Genomic DNA, 17,903 nt, shown 5'->3' with positions numbered 1-17,903 from the left:
GTGGTTTAGTAACAAATATTTATTTCTTACAGTTCTGGGGGCTGAGATCAAGGAAACAAGAGATCTGATGACTGAGGAGGGCCCACTTCTGGATTCATAGATGGCTGTCTTTTGTTTTTAACTTTTTTTCATATTGGGGCACAGCCGGTTAACAGACAATGTTGTGATAGTTTCAAGTGGGCAGCAAACCTGTCCATGCACATACATGTGTCCATTCTCCCCCAAACTCGCCTCCCATCCAGACTGCCAGTGAGACGTCGAGCAGAGTCCTGTAGGTAGGTCCTTGCTGGCTGTGCATTTTAAATATATACATGTGTGTACCTGTCCACCCCAAACCTCCTAACTAGATGGCTGTCTTCTTGCTTTGTCTTCAGATGGTGGAAAGTAGGCAAGAGGGCTGTCTGAGATCCCTTTTAGGACTAAAGTTATCATTTTCCCGTTAATTTTAAAGTTGTCAACATTTTAGATCTATTTTTCATTAGAGTTCTCATGCCTCTTATTTTCCCTTCTGTTCATACTTTTATATAACAATTTTAAGTTCATTCAGTAACCAATTTTAACATTACTTTGACTATGAATAGATTACTGAGCCAATTAGGGTACTAGGATCCTGTTATAAAAATCTAAAGCAAATGATTAGAGAAAAGAAATACCATGAAATACCCAGATACCTATAATCTCAATCTCACATAGTTATAACCTAACATTTTGCCACATTTTCTTCAGGCATAAAACAAAGCATTACTATATTACTGAAAACCCTTTAGTAACTTTCTAAGAAATAATGCATAGGAGACCCATGCTCTGAACCTTGTTGATGGGAAGCTGTCAATATTCCATCCTCTCTTTTGACTCATCATTTGTTTAGTATAGAATGCTAGGCTTCACATAATATCCACTCATGATTTTTAAGGATTTGCTCCACTATTTTTTACTCTCAATGTCTAGAAGTGCAAAGCATGTCCTTTGTTGAAAACTGTTGAAGCCTTCTCTTCTCAAAGGCTCTCTAGGTCTCCTCTTTATCCCTGGCCTTTTGGAATTCCACACCGCTGCAGTGTGGCATTGGGCACTCAGAAAGGTCCTTCAGGCAGACTTCTGTCCTGTAGCCCTGAGAAATGTTCTTGTTTTATGCTCTGATAGTTCCCTTTCCTTAGTTTGCTGAATTCTTGGGGTACCTGTTGGTTGCATGGCAGACTTTCTGAATGAATCCCCTTACCATTCTCATAATTTTTTTGGCCCAGTTTTCCTTTATTTATTTTTTGATTTCCTTTCTATGAGGCTTCTGAGTTTGATAGTCCAAACTCTTTAATATGTTTTTAAGTTTGCTTGCATAGTTTTAATATCTAAGAACTCATTCTTGTCCTTTAATAAATTGCCTTTCACAGTATCATGTTTTATGTATGAATTATCACTCTGAGGATACTCATTTTTGAGATTTTCTCCTGTTTCCTGGATTTTCTGTTGTCTCTAGTTTCCTTTTTTATGTTTTGCTTTGAGTTTGCTTTTGTTTGTCTCATGGTGGAATCTTTGCTTCTATGTATAGGGATTACTTGTCTATTTTTCCACATTAGAGAAGCAGATGCGAAAAAGATCACTTGGAAGCTCTGAGTGCCTGGACTGGGCTTGTTGATGTGGAAGACTTTATGTAGGATGATTGGAGCATAGGATAACCTTTTGATGGAATATCTTCAAAATCAAAATATGTAAGCCTTTATTCTAGGGCCATTTCCAACTTGGTCCTGATAGGATCTAATAGTAGGTCTTTGTAACATCAGGTTTCTGCAACATTAACTTATTCATATTTCTCAAGATACCAGACTTCCTTATGCCTCAGTTTCCTTGTCTGTAATCAGATGGAATAGGGGTAGGTGACCACAAAGGATTCTTTCCACTCTATAGCTTTATAATATAATTCAGGACAGAGTTTAGTTAAGAAATGGAAGCGTATTAGAAGGAATCAACTATGCTAAAATATAAAAATCCTTTGAAGCTGTCAGGAGATAGGCTCTTTAAAATCTAATAAAAATTTTGACTCACTGGGGACATGACTCAATGGGAGATAATTAGAAATAAACTTAGGAAGAAGGATTCAGGAAGGGCTAATATTTAGTGGCAATGCCTTAATTAATTTCGCCTGTGCCCTTGAGATGTTAAAGTCACCAGATTTTGCAGTCTACCTTTTGGAGCTGAATTGCACACATAAGCTGGACATTGCTGATTGAATGGGGCCTTATAGATCCAAATAGAAGGACAGAGTATTAGATTTTAATTTATAATAACCCATCCAAGACCCTGAGTCTTAGGCTGACAGATCCCAACAGAAAGGTCAACATCTTGGAGGATTTCTAAAATTAGATTCTTGTTTACTCCTAAAATGAAGCTGTGTTCCTCTCCCTGATATTGTATGAGGTTAAGGGACTCTCGAAAGGTGGTAGGGAAAACATTACTTGGAGATTTCACACTTCTGCACAGAAATTTTTACTAGGGTCTGATGTGTATGTGTGTATTAAAATACCGAGTCTTAGTTTAAACTCTCTTTGCTTGCTTAGACTGTAAATTCCTGCAGAATTGGCTCCTCTGTCCCCACGTATCTCCCCACGTGTCTATGTATCTCTCACGCAGTGTGTGCAGTGGGTGTTTATTACACATTTGAGCAAACAAATCTATTGACATGAAAATATGCCCTAGAAAACTGCTTCCTTTTCATCCACCTCTAACTCAGGTTGAGAATCTGTAGGTCATCATCCAAGTTCAGCATGTTCTAAGCAGGTTAAGGCTCAGAACTGGGGCTTGTTTAAACGTTAAAGGTACATTCAACTCGATTTGATGGAATTCCAATGTCACAAAATACCTTGAGGAGTAACAGCTCAGCCAATACTCCTTACTTCAGCAGCGTGACTTGTCTTGCAGTCACCTCAATATTACATTGCTGAGCAGAAATATAGCTAACCTGTCATAACGGTATATTTACCCAGCGCGCAGGGAAGAATGATGACAGGAGAGACATTTAGGGGAGATTTCCTGGATTTACTATATTGACTTTTGGTCTTTGTATGAGGAAGAAATTAACATCCCTCCTCTTGGAAATATGTTCTCTGTGATGAGCCTGGTTAACTTCATAAAATACCGCTTACCAAGTTAGTGTTAGCCAAGAGGGGGACTGGGTTGGATTCAGAAGAGTGCAGGCAATCACAACCTGAAATGGGGCTCTGCAGATCACAGATAAAGAAGGAGGAGATTTAGGCTGTCTTTGGTTTTGGCAAAGCTGATGAAAGGCAGGCTTTAGTTGGGGAAAACTTGTTTAAGGAAAGATGGAGGGGAAAGAGGATTTCCATAGTAGCACAGATTTGCAGGCTAATTTTGATGTTTTTATTCTGAAGAAAGCCATTCATTTCATTCATTCAACAAACATTTACCAAAGTGTAGACTCATTACTGGGCTTCCCTGGTGGCTCAGATGATAAAGAATCTGTCTGCAATGCTGGAGACCTGGGATTGATCCTTGGATCAGGAAGATTCCCTGGAGAAGGAAATGGCAACCTGCTCCAGAATTCTTGCCTGAAGAATTCCATGGAGAGAGGAGCCTGGTGGGCTACAGTCCATGGGGTCACAAGGAGTTGGACACCACTGAGTGACTCACACTTCCAGACTCATTACTAAGGATGTGAGGAATTTCTTTAGGGAGCTCAGATACCAGAAGAGAAAACAGCCCAAACCAGTCTCATAGCAATTGAAAATGGAGACTTTGACGTCTGGGGAAATTTATAATCTCCCTTGGGCGTTATAAAATGGGGAGTTTTGTTTTGGCAAAGCCTAATGTCTGTGTGTCAGCTTTAGTTCTTCAGTACCTAACACAGTGTCCGACCTGAACTTTGTAATCAGTCTTCCTAAAAGTATGCCTTCCATCCTTGTTCTCTTTCTCAGGGATCTACAGTGACTTCCTATGTTGTTTGCTGAACTCAAGATCAAATGCCTATGTCTGAATTTTAAGGTTTCTCATAATCTAGCTTATCTTCCAAATATATATATATATATTCCATAAAGGAATAGGCCCCCATTGGGTCTTCTTTACTTCTGAGATTGCTCTCAGGCAGCCGGTGCTCTGATTGAATCTTTGGCTTGTTAAAATATTGGTGGATAGCTGCTGCCCCGAAGGGCACCCCTACAGGCCAGCCCCAGATCACCTATGGGACCTGCCCACTCTTCCACAACCCAGGAGTAAAAGGGTTAATGCAGGCAGGGAATGCCAGCCTCGAACCATCTGCTTGGTGTGGTCTGAGCCCAGTTGCTCAGCTGGTGAGATGCTTTTCATCCGCCCTGCACAGCCCCGTGGGACCTACTTTGCACTCTTTCCACCCCTGTGTTTGCTCTTCTTCTTCTTTGCCTCTTCAGATTCTTGCCATGATTAAAGACCTGATGCATAATGTGCCCAAGTTAATCTATGCATTTAACAGCTATTTAGTGAGAGACTGCCATGGACACAATGGTGCAAGACAGACATTGCTAATCCCCCATGGAGCTTTGAGTCCAGGGAGGAAGAGAGACATTTATGCAATAATCATCCAGATCAGCACAGATTGTGTGATGGTGCCATGCAGGGGGTGGTGGGGGGTTGCTGTCATGGAGCCTGTGGGAGCCTGTACCTGGGCACCTGGCTGGGCCTCTGTACCCAGGCTCTGGATCTGACCTGGTTGAAAGGGAAGGGGAAGTCAGGGACATTTTCCCTGCAGCCCTGGCCTTTGGCTGAGGTCTGAAGTATAAGCAGACATTAACTAGGCATATAGGAGGTAAGGGAGTGTATCACAGCAAGAGTGGACGTGCAAAGGCCCCGGGGCAGGGAAATATGGTGTGTTTGAGGAACCCACAGTAGCCGGTGTGGTGGCCTGCAAGTCCCACTTCTTCCATGGGCTCTTCTAGAACTTACCAGAATTATCTCCTTATATCCTCTTGTTGATTCGTTAGTGAAGAGACTGATGATTTCAACAAACATGCCTTTAGGACCTAGTGTGCACTGGGAAAGACACTGGGAATTCAAAGCCTGCTAGAAGCTCAAATACCATTCTCAATTTCCCCTTTCTCTTTTGTAGTGCTCAGCCTACCTTTAAGTGTCATTCATCGCTTGTTCTCACTTCCCTGTCTCGTCAGAGGCTCTAAGTCACATCCTGAAGGGACCGTCTGTCCTCTTTATTAGAATATCCTCAGTCCTGGAATAGAATCCGGCATTTAGTAGATGCTCAATGTATACTTGTTGAGTCAATGCTTATGTTGAATTACATCCTGATGAGATGTGGTTGTGACCTTGTTGTGTATTGGTTTGCTATCATTTAAGTGAAGTTGTTTTGAACTAAGGGTGAATTTGATGACTTCGAGGATAATGCCATTGACATCAGCTATAACTTGGCTATTGAGAGGTGTTGCTTGATTTGAGCCAGAATCGAGCAGCTGATGGACAGAAGGTTGCAGGATAGAATTCATCATGATAAAACAAAGTCCTATGAAATTTCCAGAAAGAAAGTACTTCAGGAAAGTACTTGAAGAGATATTAATAATAATAATAGCAACAATAATAAAGCAGCTCAACTGAATTTTCTCAGTGCTTTCCCTGTGAACTCCTAACTTTACAATACAGAATTTAAAGGCATTTAGCCTACCAGGTGAGCACCGTACACATTTGACGTTTTGACATTTGAGAGAAGCAGAGCGGCTGGGCCGAATCTGGCCACTTCTGGTCTCAGCGCAGTTCAGTCACTGCCTGAACTGTCACATACAGAGGTGACATGAAAGGCTGGTGATTTATTATTACCTCTCCGTATGGCTTATTGCCTCCATTAAAGAAAAATGGGTCCGAGATGGGCCCCTTCAACCCGGGTTCTGAAGAGGCTAGCCTGAGCCCCAAGGGAGAGCCAGGGGTCATGCTATACCCCGGTGAGCCCAATGCAGGAAGTTCTTAGGGGAAAAACTCGTTAACCATGGAATGGAATTCTATTTGGCTCTTTCCAGGTCTGTAATAACCTCTCCAGTGACCTCACTCAGACTTACAAGTCCACTGGTTGTGTGCTGGCTGGCTTGGCCCTCTCTTCTCTGTTTTAGACAAGGACTTCGAGGAAGACAAGAGGGCGAGGTTTAAGGGAAGAAATGAGCCCCAAGGAGGCTCTGCCAATTACCGCACCTGTCAGTGTTCAACAACAGATCAAATTAATTCAGAAACCCAAACAGTCTGCAGAAAACTGAACACAATTATCTAAGAAATTAAGTTATACCGTTGCCATGACCTTTAATCAATCATCCAACCGTTAATGTTAATTTTGTGATCTAAAAATCATAGTTCTATTTGCATTTTAATGGCTGCTAAATGAGTGTCATCAGGAAGAAATAATGGCAGGGTGGCCTTTTGCTACAAATTCTTGCTTCCTAATGGTGATGCAGAAAGCGAGGAAAACGGTGTTTGGAAAAGGTTTTGTTTCGCCTTCTAACAGATGTATGGAGCTGCCCTTCTCAAATGAAAAAACAAGCAATTCCCCACAAATACCACCACCTGTTGTTATAAATAAATCCAAGCTGTAAAATGGAACACACTCTTAATGGCAAAATCATTACAGGCATCCTACCCCCCTCTTGCCAACCCTTCATTATAGCCTCTTAACAACTTGTTTCTCAGTCATGTACCTTTTTAAGCTTTCGACCGGCCATCAGGCCCCATCCCTGACCAAGAGAGATGGCCTGTGGATTTGTGTCTAAGAATAAAAAGTTACCAACCTCAGGGAGAATGAACACATGTCCCTTTGCACAGTTTAAGCGGCTAGAAACTGGCTACGTGCCACTCCACATTTAGGGTTCTCTTAAAATCTTAATCCAGACATCCAGTGGCGTATTTCACAGCTAATGAACCTAACCTTCAAGTAAGAGCATAAAATCCTAATTAAATCAGGACAACGTGAGGTTATTGGCAGGCTGTTTATAATTCGGCAGAGTCTTGTTTCTATGAGTAGTTATAGGAAAATTATAAAGCGTTAGAACTAGAATGTTGTATCCTTTAATTACTATCTGTCTCCAAAGTCCTTTAGTCAACAGACTGTGTCACTCCGTCTATAAACATTGATTGTTTAGCAGGCCCAGGATATTATACTTACTAAAATATTGTGTTTCTCACCTGAAAACTCAGCTTCTTGCCTCCAATCTCTTGGGAGAAGTTTCATATGAATTATTTCTTCTGATGAAAGAGGTCTTGAGCTTATAAATTTGGGGGAAAAGCTTTGAAAACAAAAAGGTTCAGAGATTTTCTGCATACAGGAAATTCAAATAGGGAAAGGAAGAGAAAACATTAGAGATGAATGCTAACTTATTTTTTTCTTCCAAGGAAAGGTTGGAGGGAGGGGGAATGTTCCTGCAAAGATTGCAAAACTCCATTTCATAAAAGATTTATTAGCAATGACAGAGGGAGATTGCTGAGTGGAACCCTGATAAATGCCTTGCCTTTTTTCACTGCTTTAAAATTATGGGTTCTGTCCATAAAGTACTGATTAATTCATATTCATTCAATGACATACCCTCTTTTTCTCCCCCAAGCAAAGATTGTAAGCATTTTACTTCAACAAATAAAGAACTCTGGGGGGGGATGCATACTAATTCATTTAGCTCTGGAATTCGCACTACAATTTATGCAGCTAATCACAGCAAAGCAGGAGAGATTCTTTTCTTTTCCTGTGACAAGTCCTGCCTACCTTTCAGCATTTTTTTCTCTCAAAGGTATTATTAATCTTTAAACTTCACAAAATTGAAGACTTATCTCAGACCCTTTAAAACAGAGTGGCATCATACGTAGCAACTCCCAAAGAGAGAAGTTGCTTTGCCTTTCTAAAAGATTGACTGTAGCACCTGGAGTTTTTTTTTCTTGTTTAAAGAATCCAGATTAAGTAATTGCTGTCTGTTTTAAACTTCCAGAGGAAATGGGTTGGATTTTAAACACAGTATTTATTTTGGAATCCTGAGTGGTTCAGACCTAGAAAGATGGCAAAGTCTTTGGAGGGAAGAGAATAGATATTGGGCAGCAGGTGAAGAGCCAGTGTTGACTGTTCACTCGGGAGTTTACCTAAAAGAGACACAGCTACTGCAATGGGAAGGTCGGAACTTCCTGCTGCATAAGGCGGGCTGACAAAGGACTTTCATGCACTTCCCAGAGAGTCAGCCAGTATTTTTCAAATTTAATGAATTTTTAAATGATACGTGTAATATACTGTTGAAAATACTGGAAAATGTAGGTAGACAAGTACTAACAGAAGAATTATCTCACAAGCACTGTGCTAGACACCATCCCGGATTAATAAGATTTCCATGAAAGATTGTCCCTTAAATCTGGGTGAGGGGGACTTCCCTGGTGGTCCAGTAGCTAAGATTCAATGCTCCCAGTGCAGGGGGCCTGGGTTCAATCTCTGGGCAGGGAACGAGATCCCACATGCTGCAGCTAAGACCTGGTACAGCCAAATAAATAAACAAATATTTTAAAAAATCTGGTTGGGGAACACCAGGCTGTAACCTCCATGAGGGCAAAGTCTTGTTCACACGGCCCAGTCATGGGCACACTAGATGCTCACTATGTATTTGTCGAAGGAATGAAATCATAAACAGACAGTAAAAACAGTGTATGTCCAAATTTGATTCTGGACAATTTTGATTGAGAGGTCAGAAAGTATTGGTGTGAGCAGCTGTCTAGACTTTCGAGTAATTTCCAGGTAGTTTATTAAGGATCTAGTTTAAATAGATAGAAAATGACCAGACATCAAGTTGCAGTAGAGGGGGCATGCGGCTTTCCATGGAAAACAAGACTGTGGGATGTGTCTCCGTGCCAGCTATGGAACCGGGTTTCAATTACTCCTCTTAGAGCAACTCTGAGAAGTATGTGTTTTTATCTCCATTTTAGAATTTGGTTCAAAAAGAATAAGAAATTACTCAAAACCTTAGTAAGTGGCAGACCTGGGGTTCAAGCTCTCCTTCGTGTAACTTCAACACTGTGCTCATAAGCCATCCTGCTTTACAACCTGGAGTCTAGGTCAAACAATGACAGGGACCACAGATAGGAGCATGTCCAGGGTTTTCACACAGAGAGGTTTAGAAAATCCACCGTGGGGAGCTAAGTCCAAGGGAAGAATATGTGGGATTCCCGAGCCTTTTAATCCAGGATCTTCTGAGGATGCAAGATCTGGGAAATAGATTTGCCTGAGACTCAGCTTTGAAAAGGCTGGGTTCTGATCAGGTTGGCAGTGAGCACTGGTGAAGCCAGGCTTCGGCAGCTGGGGAGCCGGTGACCAGCACCGAGGGACAGGAAACCCAGCTGTTGAGGGCTGACACATACAGTTCTGTGTTTAGCTACTGAGAAGGTTGATCTCTTCGACTGAAAACTTGAGAAGCCAGATGGAGGACTCAGCCGCTGGTAGAAATAGGATGAATATGATTGACTCCATAAGGCACCCTATTGACAGAGAGCCCATCCTATTTGTCTTATTCGGAGACAAAATTAGTATCAGTGCCCGGAACAGAACCAAAAGGAGATCAAGTTGACTCAGTTACCGGGATTGGACTGTGTGATTCAGCAAGGGTGTAGACTATGCCATGTATGTCTGACCTTAGGAATTGTCACATCTAATATATGAGACTCAAGTTCATTTTTTACCAAAATTAATTGATACATTGGATATTTCAAGATTTCTCCTTTAATAATAGTGAGCACTAATAGTTGTTGTGCATTTAATATATGTCAAGAACAGTGCATAGCACTTTGTTTGCATCTCATTTAATCCTCATAGCAATTTGGGTGGTAAGCATTGTTAACATCATTGTTTTACAAATAAATGTGAAGGCTTGGAAGGATTAAATAATTCATGTAAGGCCACATGTCTAAGAAGTGTGGAGCAGGGCTGAATGACTGGACAAGTCATTAAAATGCTGAAAAATTTCTATTCTAGTAGTAAGTAGTCATTACAAGCTCTTCTGAGAGGTCACAGGTCCCTAGCCTGCTCCATGATCAGCCAGCTAAGGAGGGGTTTGTACCGCAGGAGGTCTCTGGGGCCAGAATCTGCTCTCATGGGGTAGGTCCTCTGCTGCACTGGATGTACCTCTGTTGGTGGAGGTAGTTTTCATAGCACACATCCCACCTGGCAGGTTAGGGTTTGTAGCTTAACTATCCTCAAAGAGAGTGTATGAGTCTCCCTGAGCATTCAGATGCATAAGCTCTTGCTGGTGTTCCTTCATCAACACTTGCTCTAGGGAGGGACTGATAGTATTTCCTGTCATTAACTCAACTTGCTTTTCTCAGTTTTTTTTTGGCTTTTCCTTTTGTAAATGTGTCGACGCTGTTGAAACCCACTTATATTTCCCACCATCGCTCACTGTGGGGCAGGTGGTAATGCACTCCAAGAATGCTGAATTATTTCAGTGCAGTTTAATGAAAGGAGCTGGGATGGATCCAAAGGTGGCTGACATGAGTTCAAATCTTGACTCCATCAATTATTGTCTGTGTGACCTTGCACAGGCTACCAAACCTCTTTTTTCATTTGTAAAATGATGGTAATTCTATCCATCCCTCCTAGTGTCTTACCATCCATTTAAATCTTTTCACCGAAGAGAGACATGAATTAATATCGCAATGGATATAGTCTACTGCACAATGTACTTGTCTAGTCCTTGAGGGGATTGAAAAATTGGCAGACCGGGTTATTAATAGTTTTCAAGATAGAATCCACACTGAATGCTGCACTGTTCTCTGTCTCCAAAGAGCGGATGTGGGTTTTCTGTCTTATTTGTTGTGATGGGTTTGTTTACTGGAGCTCTTCTTTTAGAACTGTCTAGAACTTTTCCAATTTAAGTCATTCTGAAATGACATTTCCGAAACTAGCCTAAGACTTTGCTCTGCTCTCACTAACCTCACCTCACAGTCCCCCATGAAAGCACACCCAGGCTTCATTACATTTGCCAAGATAGACTTGAGTAAATCCTACTGTAGATAAACAACCCGTAAAATTAACCATGGGTGAGCAGACAGTCTCTTAATGCACTCTTTAAAGGGCATGCTCTTTAAGAGGAGAAAGCAACTAGGGAATGGATTTGGAGATAATTTGTGTGTTGCAGGTGTGACCTGATAAGGCACTGAAAAGCTCAACTTTATGACTGTAGAAAGGCAGGATGCTCATCATTGTAGCCTACCTAAGGAAAGACATTTATTAGAGCAAGATAAATAACTTATTATTCATTGGGAGTAAGAATAAATAGGTACAAAAATAGTAATTTGGTAAGATTTGCTGAATACTTGTATGCATGATTTCTTTTAGTTGTTAAAGCCATCCTGTGTGATAGGTATTACTGGGCCTCTTTTACAAACAAGGAAATTAACCCCCAAAGAGTCTGACTAATTTATTGGTTTCCATAGCTAGGAGGCAGAGTAGTAGTCCTCAATGCCCAGGAGACATTTAGCAAAGTCTGGAGACATTTCTGGTTGTCACAACCGAGAGAAAATGGTAGAGACGAGGGATGCTGCCCAGCATACCATGCTCACGACAACCCCTCACATCGAAGTATAGGCACGGGGTGTCAGCCGTGCTGAGGCTGGGAAACCCTCAACTGGAGGACGTGGCTGGGAACCCAGGTTGTTTTTTTTTTTTGATTCCCAATTTAATGCTTATTTCTCTACAAGTTTCTAAAGATAATAGTGTAGTAGAACTGTCATTGATCCTGTTTCTCCAGGCCGATGTGCCTCTGGTACGGCGGTAGCTGCAGCTGATATTATTTTGATTGTTGCCGACCAATCCCGAGATGATCCCTGGCAAGGACCCTTCTGCCCAGAGTCGCTTGTGCCAATAGAAGGAGACTGAATTTGGTTCAGAAGCAAAGGAAAGCTTTAATGTGATGAAAGAACAGAGGGGTGTGAGCTCAAGGTAGAGTACATGCTCTCCCTTACAGGCTGCTTTATTGGTGGGGCTGCTTTATTGGTTCTTCTTTTTTCTGAACTGCAGGGAATTCGGGATCTTAGTTCCCGGAACCTGTTCCCTCTGCAGTGAAAGCACAGAATTTTAGTCACTGGTCCACAGGGAAGTGCCTTTTGGGCATCCTTGCCAGTGGCGAGTGGGCGGAGCTCTCGCGGGACAGGCGCAGGCGCGTGGCGACCGCGACGCCGGCGCAGCCCCTCTGCGCGCGGCCCGCCGCCGCCATCTTGGGTTGAAGGCTGCGGGCGCTGCTTCTGCGCACGGCCCTGGAGCTGAGGTGCTGGCTCAGCTGTTTGTTCTGGGAATACTGGTCTGGAGGCCGGAGGGCAAGGCCTCTACAGGCGTCACCCTGTGAGCTAGTGAAAAAGAGACTAACCACGAAGGAGAACAAAAGGTTAGACTATTTTATTACCGGATTCCATTTTTTCCCCGAAACATTTGTACAGTCCAGGTCTTTATTTTCTTTACACGGGGCAGGTCAGGAGTTCATAGGGAACGGGCTCCAACAGTTGAGGCTCCTTTTCATTGATTCTCACGAAGCGTGCTTCTCAGGGTGGAGCAGGCTGGCGCGTCAGCTGAACTCAAGCCCCTTTCTCTTTGGCGTCCTTCTTTTTCTGATCGTTTTCCTTTGCACGTTTTAGGAAGCTAGCTCAGCCCTTAAGGGCGCTCAGTATGCTCCGTAGGCACACTCATTCTCTTGGCAAGAATCTTGCCCTTGTTTGTGTATAGTGATGCCAGAGCATGCTGGCAAAACTCTGCTAGTTTTGCCATGGTAACGTTTGTGGGACGTTCCTTTTTGTAGGTACCCAGTCCCTTAATATCTACGATATCACCTTTCTTGTAGATTTGCTTGTTTGTGGGCAAAGGAACAACTCCATGTTTTCTGAAAGTCCTGGAGAACACGTAGTGGGGGTCCTTCCTGTCTCCCTTTGTGTTGGTCATTTTGACAAATTACTGGAAGATGGCGGTTCCAGCCGATAGGGGCATATTCCATTTTTATTTCCCAGGAATTGTTAATGGGTTTTAGTGGTGACAGTGGGTCATTGTATCTATTCTGCTGGGTCGTTGGTTTTTTTTTTTCTTTCAGTTAAAAATTTTTTTTTTCCATTTATTTTTATTAGTTGGAGGCTAATTAGTTTACAATATTGTAGTGGTTTTTGCCATACATTGACATGAATCAGCCATGGATTTGTATGTGTTCCCCATCCCGATCCCCCCTCCCGCCTCCCTGCCCATCCCATCCCTCTGGGTCTTCCCAGTGCACCAGCCCTGAGCACTTGTCTCATGCATCCAACCTGGGCTGGTGGTCTGTTTCACCCTTGATAGTATACTTGTTTCAATGCTGTTCTCTCAGAACATCCCACCCTCACCTTCTCCCACAGAGTCCCAAAGTCTGTTCTATACATCTGTGTCTCTTTTTCTGTTTTGCATATAGGGTTATCGTTACCATGTTTTTAAATTCCATATATATGCGTTAGTATACTGTATTGGTGTTTATCTTTCTGGCTTACTTCACTCTGTATAATGGGCTCCAGTTTCATCCATCTCATTAGAACTGATTCAAATGAATTCCTTTTAATGGATGAGTAATATTCCATTGTGAATATGTACCATAGCTTCCTTATCCCTTTGTCTGTTGATGGGCATCTAGGTTGCTTCCATATCCTGGCAATTATAAACAGTGCTGCCATGAACATTGGGTTGCATGTGTCTCTTTCAGATCTGGTTTCCTCGGTGTGTATGCCCAGGAGTGGGATTGCTGGGTCATATGGCAGTTCTATTTCCAGTTTTGTTGTTTTGAGTCACACCCCTGGGTGTCACCTGAAGTGTGGCAGTAGCTAGTCTGCAGGTGGCAGAGGAAGAATCTCCTTATATGTAGCAAAGTTGAGGAGAAAAATGAACAGGGGATTTTTAAAAAAGGCTCTCTTATGGTTTACCCATGTAAATAAGAATAATGCCCCATCACATGTATTTACAGCTTTATGATTTTCAAAGCACTTTTATATTCTTTTAACAAATTGAGGAGAAACTAGTGCCATGTTCTGTTATAGTTCTGAGCATACAGAGGAGACAAAATAAAAGTTTCTTGGCCTCTTGAAGCTTATGTATGAGGGGTGGGGAACACAGACCAGAGGAAACAAATATGTAATACATTGGAGAAAGATAAGCACCGTGGAACAGGATAAAGCAGTTTGTGCACTTGGGAGTGTGGGGGTCGGGGTGTGGCCATGTCACATAGTTGGGGAGAGGAGGTCCATGACTAAGTTGGGTACTTTTGCAGAGATGTGAAGAGGGGAAAAGAGTGAATCATGTAGATATCAGGGAGAGGAGGGTTCCAAGCAGAGGGAACAGCGGGTGCTCTGGGACTGGTTTGTGCTTGACAAGTTCAATGAATGGTAAGGAGGCTGGTATGGCTGGAGCTGAGTGAATGGTGGAGAAACAGGGAAGATGAAGTGTCAGAGATAGTAACTCAGAGACCTTGTAAGCCATTGAAGAAGGACTTTGGGTTTGACTCTGAGAATACAGAATGAAACAGGGCAAAGGCTAATAGAGTTTTGCCAAGAGAACACACTGGTCATAGCAAACACCCTCTTCCAACAACACAAGAGAAGACTCTACACATGGACATCACCAGATGGTCAATATCGAAATCAGATTGATTATATTCTTTGCAGCTGAAGATGGAGAAGCTCTATATAGTCAGCAAAAACAAGACCGGGAGCTGACTGGCTCAGATCATGAACTCCTTATTGCCAAATTCAGATTTAAATTGAAGAAAGGAGGGAAAATTACTAGACCATTCAGGTATGACCTAAATCAAATCCCTAGCGATTACACAGTGGAAGTGAGAAATAGATTCAAGGGATTAGATCTGACAGACAGAGTGCCTGAAGAACTATGGACGGAGGTTTGTGACACTGTACAGGAGACAGGGATCAAGACCATCCCCAAGAAAAAGAAATGCAAAAGGCAAAATGGTTGTCTGAGGAGGCCTTACAAATAGCTGTGAAAAGAAGGAAGCTAAAGGCAAAGGAGAAAAGGAAAGATATACCCATCTGAATGCAGAATTCCAAAGAATAGCAAGGAGAGATAAGAAAGCCTTCCTCAGTGATCAGTGCAAAGAAATAGAGGAAAACAATAAAATGGGAAAGACTAGCAATCTCTTCAAGAAAATTAGAGATACCAGGGAACATTTCATGCAAAGATGGGCTCAATAAAGGACAGAAATGGTATGTACCTAACAGGAGCATTCTTTTTAATAGCTGAGTAACATTACATTGTGTATATGTACCACAGTTTTCCTATTCATTCATCTGCTGATGGTATGTACCTAACCTTAAGATATTAAGAAGAGGTGGCAAGAATACACAGAACTATACAAAAAAAAAAAATCTTCATCAACTGACAAAGAATTAATCTCAAAAATATACAAGCAGCTCCTGTAGCTCAATACCAGAAAAATAAGCAGCCCAATTAGCAAAAGGGCCAAAGAACTAAACAGACATTTCTCCAAAGAAGACATATAAATGGCTAACAAACACATGAAAAGATGCTCAACATTATTCATTATCAGAGAAATGCAAATAAAAACCACATGAGGTACCATCTCACACCAGTCAGAATGGCTGCTATCAAAAAGTCTACAAACAATAAATACTGGAGAGGGTGTGGAGAAAAAGGAACCCTCTTACACTGTTGGTGGGAATGTAAACTAGTACAGCCACTATAGAGAACAGTGTGGAGATTCCTTAAAAAGCTGGAAATAGAACTGCCATAGGACACAGCAATCCCACTGCTGGGCATACACACCGAGGAAACAAGAATTGAAAGAGACACGTGTACCCTAATGTTCATCACAGCACTGTTTAACAGTAGCTAGGGCATGGAAGCAACCTAGATGTCCATCAGCAGACAAGTGGATAGGAAAGCTGTGGTACATATATACAGTAGAATATTACTCAGCTATTAAAAAGAATGCATTTAGTTTCATCCATCTCATTAGGACTGATTCAAATGAATTCTTTTTAACGGCTGAGTAATATTCCATGGTGTATATGTACCACAGCTTCCTTATCCATTCATCTGCTGATGGGCATCTAGGTTGCTTCCATGTCCTGGCTATTATAAACAGTGCTGCGATGAACATTGGGGTGCACGTGTCTCTTTCAGATCTGGTTTCCTCAGTGTGTATGCCCAGAGTGGGATTGCTGGGTCATATGGATGAAACTGGAGCCCCTTATACAGAGTGAAGTAAGCCAGAAAGATAAAGAACATTACAGCATACTAACACATATATATGGAATTTAGAAAGATGGTAACGATAACCCTATATGCAAAACAGAAAAAGAGACACAGAAATACAGAACAGACTTTTGGACTCTGTGGGAGAAGGTGAGGGTGGGATATTTCAAAAGAACAGCATGTATACTATCTATGGTGAAATAGATCACCAGCCCAGGTGGGATGCATGAGACAAGTGCTCGGGCCTGGTGCGCTGGGAAGACCCAGAGGAATCGGGTGGAGAGGGAGGTGGGAGGGGGATCGGGATGGGGAATACGTGTAACTCTATGGCTGATTCATATCAATGTATGACAAAACCCACTGAAATGTTGCGAAGTGAGTAGCCTCCAACTAATTAAAAAAAAAAAAAAAGAATGCATTTAAATCCATTCTAATGAGGTGGATGAAACTGGAGCCTATTATACAGAGTAAAGTAAGTCAGAAAGAAAAGCACCAATACAGTATATTAATACATATATATGGAATTTAGAAAGATGGTGACGATGACCGTATATGAGAAACAGCAAAATAAACACAGATGTGAAGAACAGACTGTTGGACTCTGTGGGAGAAGGCGAGGGTGGGATGATTTGAGAGAATAGCATTGAAACATGTGTATTACCATATGTGAAATAGATCGGCAGTCCAGGTTCGATGCATGAGGCAGGGTGCTCAGGGCTGGTGCACTGGGATGACCCTGAGGAATGGGATGGAGAGGGAGGTGGGAGGAAGGGTCAGGATGGGGAACACATGTATATCCATGGCTAATTCTTGTGACTGTATGGCAAAAACCACCACAATATTGTAAAGTAATTAGCTTCCAATTAAAATTTAAAAAATAAAATAAACATATAAACCACCCAAAAGGAAAAAAAAAAAGATCTTCATTACCCAGATAATCATGATGGTATGATCACTACCCAGAGCCAGACATCCACTTACTCCATGCCAGACATGGAGTGCAAAGTCAAGTGGACCTTAGGAAGCATCACTATGAACAAAGCTAGTGGAGGTGATGGAATTCCAGTTGAGCTATTTCAAATCCTAAAAGATGATGCTGTGAAAGTGCTGCACTCAATATACCAGCAAATTTGGAAAACTCAGTAGTGGACACAGTACTGGAAAAGGTCAGTCTTCATTCCAATCCCAAAGAAAGGCAATGCCAAAGAATGCTCAAGCTGTCGCACAGTTGCACTCATCTCACACGCTAGTAAAGTAATGCTCAAAATTCTCCAAGCCAGGCTTCAACAGTACATGAACTGTGAACTTCCAGATGTTCAAGCTGGAGTTAGAAAAAGCAGAGGTACCAGAGATCAAATTGCCTACATCCGTTGGATCTTCGAAAAAGCAAGAGAGTTCCAGAAAAACATCTACTTCTGCTTTATTGACTATGCCAAAGCCTTTGACTATGTGGATCACAACAAACTGTGGAAGATTCTTCAAGACATGGGAATACCAGACCACCTGAACTGCCTCTTGAGAAACCTGTATGCAGGTCAGGAAGCAACAGTTAAAACTGGACATGGAACATAGACTGGTTCCAAATAGGGAAAGGAGTATGTCAAGGCTGTGCATTGTCCCCCTGCTAATTTAACTTATATGCAGAGTACATCATGAGAAATTCTGGGCTGGATGAAGCACAAGCTGGAAT

At 42.0% G+C, this 17,903-nt stretch overlaps 1 protein-coding gene across 8 annotated transcripts in view; it reads left to right on the top strand.

Annotated features, from left to right (window-relative positions):
* Window positions 1-17,903, top strand: part of LOC122423898 (HIV Tat-specific factor 1-like) — a 326,655-nt gene that overhangs the window by 100,821 nt on the left and 207,931 nt on the right. For 3 of the 8 annotated variants that reach the window (XM_043441367.1, XM_043441362.1, XM_043441360.1), the window contains exon 1: window positions 12,205-12,365. The exons of the other annotated variants lie outside the window; for them this stretch is intronic. The gene's annotated coding sequence lies outside the window, so the exon portion shown is untranslated. Of the gene's footprint in view, window positions 1-12,204; window positions 12,366-17,903 lie in introns of those variants that run through there. 8 annotated transcript variants of the gene reach the window in all.

This window comes from Cervus canadensis, chromosome 21 (assembly GCF_019320065.1).
Source record: "Cervus canadensis isolate Bull #8, Minnesota chromosome 21, ASM1932006v1, whole genome shotgun sequence".
Classification (NCBI taxonomy): Eukaryota; Metazoa; Chordata; class Mammalia; order Artiodactyla; family Cervidae; genus Cervus; species Cervus canadensis.
The sequence above is the reverse complement of the archived record's forward strand: the minus strand, read 5'-3'. Positions and strand labels throughout refer to the sequence as shown.